At 42.3% G+C, this 11241-nt stretch overlaps 1 protein-coding gene across 4 annotated transcripts in view; it reads right to left on the bottom strand.

The window, feature by feature from the left end:
• The window catches only part of FYN (FYN proto-oncogene, Src family tyrosine kinase), a 208825-nt gene that overhangs the window by 196487 nt on the left and 1097 nt on the right, over positions 1 to 11241 (bottom strand). The gene's annotated exons all lie outside the window — the stretch shown is intronic.

Genomic DNA, 11241 nt, shown 5'->3' with positions numbered 1-11241 from the left:
TGGAGCTGAGCTGTGCCCTCCACAACTAAGATTGAAGGACAACAACTTGACTTGGAGCTGATGGATCCTGGAAAAACACAATGTTTCCCTTCCCCAATTCCCCAATACTGTTCCTTTCCCCAATCCCCCAGTAAAATCTTAAAAAAAAAAAAGAATCTGTTGAACAATGACTATAAGACAGTGAAAATTACATGGTCATCACACTTACATGAAAAGAGTGTGGTATGGCCCATTATCTGTGCTTTGGTCCTAACTTGCAGCCAGGACTAGGAGTTGGAATCACTGCATTTTCATCCAAGGAGGTGGAACATAAGGTGGAACCTGAAACGTTACTGTACAACCGAAATCTGGATTCTAAACTATTATTCTGAGGATCTATCAATGCAGAGGACCTTATGTTTTATGTACAAGAAGAAAATTGATTCAAGATGCATCTCAATTCTAGAAGCACTGAAAACACTTGTAAGACCTCTCAACTTGGAAGTTTAGAACTGTGATCAGCCAGCATTTAACAAATGCACAGTTCAGTGCAGTGTTACACACTGAACACAAAGCGAATTAAACAAGGTGTGCTCTTAGTTTTCTAGCAGCTTCCTACTGAAAATGGGCAGTATTGACACTAACATGTACAAAAGTGAGTGTACATGAACAAACTAACGGGACAAATACATGAAGTGGTGACATTATATGCCAGCCAAGGGCAAAGTGCATTTTGTCAGTGGCGTGTGACCTCACACATTTAAAGCAGTGGTTGTAGCGGTGGGGAGGAGGGTGGGAATAGCACTGGAATCACAGGGAGTGCATGGTTAAGGAAGGAAAAACAGTCCACTACCATTTTCCAAAGACCATAATGGCAGTTCAAACTATGGTGAGGCACAGGTACCCCCTTCCCTGTCTTGGCTGCAGTCACTGGTCTACATCCACAAAGCATGTTCCTCTTGGTCTCCATCCCTCAGATACATGAAACCTGGCATCCCGGTGAGGGTTAGGCAGCGGAAGCCATTAATGAGGAACTACAGAGAGCTATTCCCAGGTAGCTAAGAAGACCCTTAATGACCAGCTGACAAACATCGCCTGTTGTGCTTCTGTGTCTTTTGTTACAGATATTACTGGAGTAGTCCCACCTCTTCACCATGGAAAACATTTTATAAGGCTTATTTTCAATCATTCTTTTGAAGGATATACAAACAGAGGCTGTGATTGAGATACAGTGTGAAATCACTACTTTGCAGGACCTTAAATATATAGGCTGGAACCCTCCCCTTCCCTGATAAGGAGATTCTTCAGATGGTGCCACTACCAAGTGAACAAAATACCAAGTGAACAAAATTAATGCCTAGAGAGGAAGGCGCTCCCCCAGCCAAAGCTAGGTTGTAAATGGCTGAGGGACACAGTTAAATGCTACTTTGAGAGGTGCAGAAATGGGCAGGTGCATAATAGGTGAGCATCTGCTTTCTACAGTCCCCCAGGAACACCACTGGCCATCCACTCTGCTATTCTTCCCTCTTCCATCATTCACTGCTGTATCCATCCAGTGTTTTCCAGATTTGAAACATTCTGCATTTACCTTGGCCTTGGATGTCACTGTGTACTACTGGTGACTTCCTATTGTTTTTAGTGAAAATCTTGTTGATGAAAACCTGATGGCAGAAGTCTAAGAAGTAACTATTTCCTTGACCACCCTACATTTTTAACAAAAAGCTTAAGTACCAAAGATCTTTAAACATATTACCGTTCTGAAAATATAATGGTGGGTCCTAAAATAGTCTAGGACAATCACCTCATGGTCTCGTCATTAAAGAGTGAATAATCTGGTGCCATCAGAAACTACAGAAGCTCGGGGATGGCCGACTAGCTTAGTTGGTTAGAGCTCAGGCTCATAACACCAAGGTTGCCGGTTCAATCCCCACATGGACCACTGAGATGAGCCCTCAACAAGTAGACTGAAAACAACTACTCGACTTGGAGCTGATGGGTCCTGGAAAAACACACTGTTCCCCAATAAAAATATTAAAAAAAGAAAAGAAAAGAAACTACAGAAGCTCAGCATCCAAGGAAATGGCAGCCTAGCCCCACAGATGGCTGGGAAACCAGCTGTACATTTCAGTACCCTGCCCAGGGCCTAGCTGAATAAAGATCTGCTGAGTATCTACACTGTGAATGACATTGTGCTACAAGCTATAGAAGGACAAAAAAAGAGGAAGGAAAGCAGCCAACAATATTTTTGCACACATGGGGCCAACAGTCTCTTGTGAAAACAGTTCCCATAAACATAGACTTCTAGGAGACTTGGATTCTAATCTAAACTACATTAGTAACTGGATACGTAACCTTGGTGAGTAAAAAATTCTCTACACCTTGGATTCCTTACATCAGGGTTTCACTAACAACATAAGGCATCATTTATGAGGAGGCAATTGAGAGACATACGTGTTCAATAAGAGAACAACGAGACTAAGGAAAGCTTCCCAGAGTTGGAATTCCAACTGGGCCTTGAAAAAAATGATAGAATTCTGAGGGAAAAAAAGGTTAGGGATTCCATGAAAGGAACACAAAGGCAGAACACATATCCCATATTAATAATACAGTATAGTAGATTGATATCTGGTTACTCAAGTGTTAATGTAGTGGTGACTGAGGTGAGCCGAGCACGACTAAGAATTTGGAGATAGTGGAAGACATTGAATACCAGGTTAAGGAATTTGGCCTTTCTTCTCTTGTTGGGTTGTTAATAAAGGCACAAGGCAAAAGAAGCAGTATCTACATCAGCCTGGCACATTCATTTTGATGTGGATTAATACCTCACCCATCTAGGAAGTGTAGGAGTGAAGTGACTGGAATTTGCAAACCACAAGAGAGCCTGAAGGACATAACATATCAAGAGAATATAGATAGGGTAAAAAGACAGCCATTCACAGACATTTTCAAGTAGGAAACAATGATAAAAGATACAGAATAATAGAATGTTCTGAGTTCATTGATAACTAAGCTCCTATATCTGAAAACAATGAGCTGCTCTGTTTGTATTTCTAAGAGATTAGCCAATAAACTAGATAATAAAAAGGTGAAACCCTCCAAAGTCTGAGAGCAAACAAGAGAAACTATTAACAGAAATCAGCACTTTTCAAATATCCATGGGGCTAGTTATAGGTAACAGATCACACAATTTCTGGAATACAATTAAAATTGAAATAAAATCAAATTTTACAAGTGACAATATTTGAAATCATTATTGCTTCTAAATAGATACTACAATGTGTGGAAATGAAGGAGCTAGTTGGTGTTTATTTACCTTTTCAGTAGAATTTAAATTGGGCAGGATTTCACAGAAATACAGATTCCCTAACTTTTTCTGGGGATTAGAGAAGAAAGGATTGGGAAAAGTGCCCTAGGCTTTGTTGTGGGAAAGGCAATCTGGCTCATTTTTAATTTTCCTTTAAAGCCCTACTTTTTAGTATAAAGCAGATGGAATCCTTATACAACTCCATGAAAAGCCTACTATTTTTGGGTACCTCAAAGATGGAAGCTCAGAAGAAAATGAAAGTGCTTAAATTCATCAGATAAAATCCCACCAGCACATTCAAAAAGAGCAGGTAGGTACTTAGAAACCTTGAAGATACAAGGTAAGAGTCTTTCTGTGATGGACTTCTGATCCCCAGCCTCCTCTGGGCTGTTGTTCCCTCTGGCTCAGGCTGACTGATGATTTTCTAACACTTCATTGCCTGCTCCCACCACTGTGGCTAAGAGTCCCTGTTTGTTTCATTCCTTGGCTCTCAGAAGCTGCCTCCCTGATGGTTCGTTCCAAGCTCACTGCCATTCTCACATACAGAAAAGACTTCAGTGTTCAACCCTGCCCGCCCCCATACCTACTGAATGAGAACAGGGCCTGCGGATATGCATTCTATAAGATCCTCAGAGGATATTCTCGAGGCCATGGCCCTAACGCCCTTTCCTTATCATGAGTTAAGCCCTGATTCAATGCATCCTGCTAGTGGTTCTGCTAGGGCGGATGGAAGAACAAGGGCTGACGTTTACTGTGCGTGGACGGTGAGGTACTGGGCTCGGAGGTAGTGCGCACTGTCTCCACCTTCACAGTTTATAATCTTATTTAAGAGATGGAACAAATTTAGGGTTAAGAGTATAGACTCTGGAGGCAGACTGACTGCCTGGGTCAGATTTCAGCTCTGCTGCTTACTAGCTCCCTGACCCTGACTAAATCACTTAATCTCTATGCCTCAGTTTCCTCACCTGTTAAATAGGAATAATAATGACAATACCTCTCGGGATACTGCTGGGTTTTGTGTTGGGAAATCATCCACAAAAAAGATACAGTCCCTGACTTGCAAAGAGCTCACAAGTCAGTAGAAGATCAGTATCTGCCCACTCTCCCACCCAGCTGACTTCACTTGGCTTTATAAGTCAGGCTGTGACAAAGGTGATGATGAGGTGGTAACCAAGTGCTATGGGACCCCAGAGACAGGACCAAAGGGTGCTTCCCAGAAAGTAAGTCTTGAGTGGAGCCATCAGAAGGAGTAGAGGTGGCTTTGTACTGTCAACACTTAACCCAGAAGTAAATGTAAAGCAAAGACAAGCAGGCTGGAAAACAGGCAGGGAGTGAGGAACCCCAGCTTTGGAGCAAAAGCAGGCATGAGATGAGGAGCCAGACACACATGACTTCTCTAGTGATTAGCTGTGTGACAATGGGCAAGCTACTTTACCTTTGGGGGCCTCAGTCTTCCCATCTGACCAATGGGAATAATAATACCTGCCTGATAGAGTTGCTTCGATTAAGTAAATTACTGTGTCTAAAGCACTTAACAAAGCCTCTGGGGTTCAATAAAAATAGGAGGCATTATTATTTTCATGGTGTATTTAGTGAGGAGCTGTGGTATGTTATATGCTTTTTTTACACTATCGCACAGAGGGAAATACAAGGCTGGCATGAAGGAACCCTGTGAACTGAACTGAAATAACCAATGGGCTAAGACTTTCCCATACTAATTTTCTTCTCCCTCACAACTTACAGTTAATAGGTGCTCCGTACCTATTTGACCAAACTAACTGGGTGCTGCTTGACGTCACGGGTCTACAAGAGCAGAGTATGTGATGATCTCTGCATCCCGAGAATACCCAGGAAGAGGACCCCAGTCTGCTACACATCCAGAGTGAGGCACAATGCAGGTCACTCTGGAAGCAGGGTGAGATGAATGGGAAAAGGCACTCATCCAATTATTACAACAACTCAGAGCCGTATAAACATTGTTAAAGTTTCATGAGTCAGTAAGCATTATCTTTTCTTCCCACGTTTTTATTAGACCATAAATCCAGTTCAATTTATATCCTTCTAGGATTACTGTGTTCTAATCAAGTCCAGAGTGTCACTTATTACTAAGTTGTCTGTGCTGTATGTCACCCAAGTCCATTTGGGTAATACTGTTCAGGCTACTTATGTGTTTTAGTAGCTCAAAATTAGATTTGTTCAACTAGAAACACTAAAAAAAAACCTGAAAAGAAAAAATTGCATTCCTCTAAATAATTCAAATCACCCTCTTTTCATAGGAACCAAGTCATAGCTTAGGTTTTTTTTTTTCCTACCCCACAGTTTATTCCACCTCTGGAAAGTCATGACGACATTCTAAAGTCCAACTCAAGGGATTTACATCGTAAATAGGTGAAAATTCTGGTTATCTGACTAAAACAAAGAAACATAGGGCTAACTGCAAACTGCTTTTGTTCTCTATTCTCAAGAATAAAAAAAGGCTCTCCATTTCTTAAGAAGACAGCTAAAACCGCTGTTTTCAATCATACCATATAAACGAATTTCACACCTTTTCCAATAACTCTTGATTCAGAACTGGCAACCACCCAAATCTCTTTCTAAAATATTCAAAATTTCCTTTTATGCACATGATACATTTTCATCTTTCCTTCCCTAAGGGACATATATGTTATATGTATGTGTATGTATATATGTACATGTGTTTTGTGTGTATATTTTGTATAGACACATATGTACACATACACTTTAACAACAGCAGCAAACACACAGCTTTCCTATGTGTGGGGTACTATTTTGAGTGCTTTACATCAATTAATGCATTGACTCCTCACAGCATAATCCTCCTTTGACATAGGAACAATTATCCCCATTTCAAAGGTGAAGAAAGGGAGGCACAGAGATATTAGGTAACTTGGCTCAGCTCACACAGCTGGGAGGGGGCAAACCAGGACCATATCCTAATTATGGTCCTGGGTTGAAAGGCTTGCAATCTGGCTCTAAGTGGTACCACTGCCACCTTGGTCAAGTCAGTTAGCTCACTGGGCCTCATTTTTCCTCATACGTAAAGTGGAAAGCTGGACTCCATGATGGCTAAGTCCCTTAGGGCTGTATGTTTTGCAGGTCTTGATACATGTTTCTACCTTGGTCTGGGGAGCAGCAGAGTTTTAGCCTTCCACCCCGATTCCCGTGACACTGCTCTGCCTGTACTTGTCATTCTTAATCTCGCTTATTTAACCTCTGGGGCATAACCCTCTCCCACTGGGGACCAGGGACACCTCTCTCCCCAGGGCCTGCCCAATACTCTGGCTGCCCCTCTCCATCAGGGCCTGGCTCCTCCGCCTCCTCTGTTCCCAGGTTCTCTCTCAGCCCTGCCTGCTCTATCTACTCTCCACACCCTCCCTAAGTGATATGGCCCACATCCATGACTTCAAGTATTTTGTAATTTGCTGCTAACAGATTTATAGTTGAGTCCTACTCCTCATTCCAGACCCATCTATCCCACTGCCTATGAGATACCTTGACCTGAAAGTCCAAAGTGTCCATGATAAAGTCATCACTTCACACATCTGGCTTTTCTTCCTGTATTGCCGGTTTGCAGGCCTCTCTCCACCTAATTTCCCAAGAACCCCTCTTCTGCACCCCCCCACACACATGCTACCCGCTCTCTTTTACTCTGCCTCTCTTGCTCCATTCAGACCCTCACCTCTTGCTCATCTGAGTTACCATAGCTACCTTCCCTGCATCTTGACCACCTCTGCTCAATGGCCCACTGTGACCAGATGATCTTTATAAATTAAAATAAAATCAAAGCAGCACCTCCACTTACAACTAAGTGGAGTTGTAAGTAAGTATCCTGACCAAATACTTACAAGAATATTCTCAGGTTTTCCTCCAGCCCGTGTCCATCTCTCTACCACCCCCATCCACTCTGAATTCCTTGCAGTTGGCCGTCTGGCCTGTTCCCTCTGGGGCAATGGCCATCCCACAACACTTAACAGGCAACTCCTACTCATTGATTCCTGGTTTCCATCTTAAAGACAGCTCTTCCTCCAGCCTTCTCTGCCTGGCCGCCGCACTTTCCCACCTCATTGTGGAGGCCATGGTCCCTCCTGGATGCTCCTTGCACCTGTGAGAATCACTAGACTCACAGCATTTATCACAGTGGTCAGACACTGCCTCCTACAGGTAGGTTTCTTGGGGCAGGATCATACCTCTTTGCACCTGAAGTATCTAGTTTAATGTCTGGCACATGGTTGATGCAATGAATAAATACTGCTGAATGAGTAAATCTGTAGGACAATTCACAATCTCATACAGACCTATCTGTGGATCACTAGAAAAATCCAACTTAAAGGAAAAGTATTTCCAATATTAACATGTTCTGCTTTCCCATTTGTAAATTGAATTTTAGTTTTTATTTTCTAGGTAACAGATGAGGGTCAAATGGAAGGAATGGAGGTAGAAATGAACAGTTTTAAAATTTAAATGTAAAGTTCTATTTTCCAATAACCATAAGTATCAATTTCCAAAGCATTTATGCAACCCCCCTGTATGGCATGTAACACATTTTAATTATCATTATATCCGTATGTAGTATTTTGCATATAGCCTATTGCCTAAGAGCAAGGACTTTGAAACTAAACTGATTGGGCCTGAATCCACTGACTAGTTATATGATCTTGAGTTAGTAATTTAACCTCCCTGGCTTCAATTTCCCATCTGTAAAAGGGGGATTACAAGTGAAATCATATCATTATTGTTAAGATTCAAGTTTCAACAGTGCTTGGTGCATAGTAAATGCTCAGTAAAAGTCAGCTATTATTTATCATTCTTATCTCCTCCAGTAGACTGTGAGCTCCTGAAGAGCAAGGACAACGGGTGCATTCATTTTCACAACTTATCTCCCAGTGCTTGCACACAATAACATACTGGGCTAATGTTTGCAGAACAGATGAATATAATGAACTGTTTATAGCAAAAATATGTGCATTATTAAGTATGATGACTAGTACAGACAGAGTTGTTCCAACAATTTGGAGGCCAGTGGAGAAGAGAGACTATTCAGACATTAGCAGTTCACCCTACTCCTGGACGTCTGGAAGCTCACTTACTCCCCTTGGAATATGCAAGGCTCACAGTCATCGAGTCAGGGCAGCTGTGCGATGCTGGGGGCTAAGGTGGGACTGCAGGACTGGGCTTGCTGAGGTGCCCTTCCCATGAGCAAGACTTGGGGCAAGAAGTTTCTCTTTTGGAGTATGCTTAATTCCCTCTTCCAATTAAGAGAAGGGAGGACTGTGATTTCTAAGGACCCCCTTAGCCACTTTGGGAGTCTCTAAAATCAGCAAATAAAAAACCAGGCTATTAAAGGGCTCGTGGAGTAAATAAACAAAAATACATATCAAAAGCAACACTGGAAGCATCAGATCACTGTATTACAAGGGATTGCTAAGTGGGAACTGGACGAAAAAGCAAGGTGTTTTCAAACATGTTTAAAATGAAAAGACTTAAACTTATAAAATCAAAAGAACAAAAGCAGTGATGGGTATAGGCGCTAGGTTTACATTTAATTCTCATCAGCCTACAAACTCCTTGAGGGCAATGACTGTGCCTTATTGAGTGGCAGTGTATGGCAAAGCTGCTGGCCAAAAATACATTTCTTCTTGATCTTTTATCAGGTCACATGGTCAACCTATATTTCCCAGGCTCCCTTGCAGTTAAATGTGGCCATATAACTAGCTCTCCTGTAAAGGATGTAAGTGGAAGTGATGGGTGTCATTTCCAGGCCAAAGCATTTAAAAAGTAGGTGGACCTCTTCCAGTCCCTCTTTTGTCCTTCTGCCAGCTGAAAGCAGGTTACAATGGAGCATTGTGGGATGGTAGATCGTGGTGCCTAGAATTACTGCATGTTGGAAAGCCATCCAGTGACCACAAATACCCATTTTAACTATAACATGAGGAATGATAAACGTCTATTGCTTTTGAGCCATTATACATTTGCAGGCTTACTTGTTATAGCTGCTAACATTAGCCTAATTAATCCAGGTGCCAAGCACATACCAAAGACTTAACTCACATTTGTTGAAACAAGATAAATAAGACCAAGTTCCTTCTCTCAATGTGCTGATCAACTAATGACAGACATATGCTAAACATAATATCTGCTGCTGAAGTTTGAAAACAAAATTGGAGGGGCAAGAATAGAGAAAACTTCACAGAGGAGATGACTTTTGAGCTGGGCCCCAAAGGTTAAACAGAACCCTAGGCAATCAGATGGGGTTGAAGATTTCACAACCAGAAAAAAAGCACACAGTAAAGGCACTGAAAGCCAAGTGTGCATTTGTTCACTTTCAAACTTATCATTAAGTCCCTAACTTGGTCAACAGAGTGTGAATTTACTGTGCACTGGCTTTCATTCCTGGGTCTGGCATCAAACAAACAACACTTTGTTTTTAAAGTGAACTCATTAACCCTGTTGCTTTTTTTAATATAAAAAGCTGCATGATGAATGTCTTTAGAAAGTACAGAAGTAAATGCTTAATGAATTATAGCAATTCTTTGCTAATAAAATTCTTGAAGAACAAACTTGAGATAGTTCTATTATATTACTTATAACAAAGAGTCATGTTCTTAGGAATCAATGGTTTCAACCTATCTTATGACATAATAGTCACTGGCTTTCAAATCGGGACATTAAACCCCCAGATTTACATTAACATTTCCTCTTTAAGAGGAACATCAAGCAGATGGTTTAGAGTTCAGTCAAAAGAGTCTATACATCCTTTGCTCCTAATTAAGTGCATCCCAAACCTGAGGTAGTTTAAAACCATTTTCTCCGCAAATCTGTGAGTTTCTTTATCACAGTACCCCTGGGGCAGGGACTCAGGAGTGCACAAAGGGTGGAAGGTATTTCAGTCACTTGGGTGGTGAGAGGAAGGATGTGGACATCTGAAGGCTACCCTGAAGTAGGGAGGAGGCAGGTTCCAGTGGTCTTCCAAATATCAATTTAATGCTGTTATTAATGCCCCCGGAACTTGTTTAAATATAAGGGCAAAGCAAAATCACTGGGCAGACAAGATTTCACTTCAAAAGACTTCAGTACTCCTTAGACTTGAGAGAAGAAGCAAGTCAGGCTGCTTCACTCATATCAAACACCAATTTAATTCTCTGATTCAGAAACAAAATCTTCTGCCCCACACCAGTTTATCCTACCCCAGCTCTTAGTACCTATAACCCCAAAAAGAGGTGTTTAAAACAAAGCGGAGGGGAGGGGGGCGGCTACCTTGAAAGTAAAGCAACTCTTAAGATGGCTGGAATCATTTCCCCCTTAAATCTAAGAAATACTGCAGCTGCCAGTCAACACTACCGGTCCCTGAATACAGCAAAATGCTAGCACCTGCCACCCTGCATCTGGGGCCATTTATTTTTTGGTAAATGTGGCAGGAAAGACTCTCAGAAAGAAGATCAACTGCTTTATCTGAGAGAAAGGGAGCCCCGGGAAAGAGAAACAAGAAGCATTGCGCCCATCCTTGGGTACTTTGTGTGTCTCCTCTCTAGGCACTGAAAGAGCTCTTTGTGTCACACACACACACACACACACACACACACACACACACACACACACACACACACACACACACACACACACACGGCGAGTCTGTGTGATTTACTGGGGGAGGAGGGGCATGAAGGGTGATTTTATTATCCCTCTTCTCACTGAGTCCCAGCAAATCTCCGCCCGGGCCCAAGCTCGGTGGCCTCTTTCTGGCCCAGTCCCCTCCGCCTGTGGCCGCAGAGATAAGAGAGGGGAGGCGACCAAACAAAAATAGTCATCGATCTAGGGGAGTAGAGAGGAAATCTAGCGAGCAGGGAAGGGAGGAGAAAGGAGCTTGAGGGAGAAAGGGTGGGGAGCAGGGGAAGAGGAGCGAAGGCTCCAGCACTGGGGACAGGGAGAGGGTGGGTGGG

Source organism: Hipposideros armiger, unplaced genomic scaffold (assembly GCF_001890085.2).
Source record: "Hipposideros armiger isolate ML-2016 unplaced genomic scaffold, ASM189008v1 scaffold_101, whole genome shotgun sequence".
Lineage (NCBI taxonomy): Eukaryota > Metazoa > Chordata > Mammalia > Chiroptera > Hipposideridae > Hipposideros > Hipposideros armiger.
The sequence above is the reverse complement of the archived record's forward strand: the minus strand, read 5'-3'. Positions and strand labels throughout refer to the sequence as shown.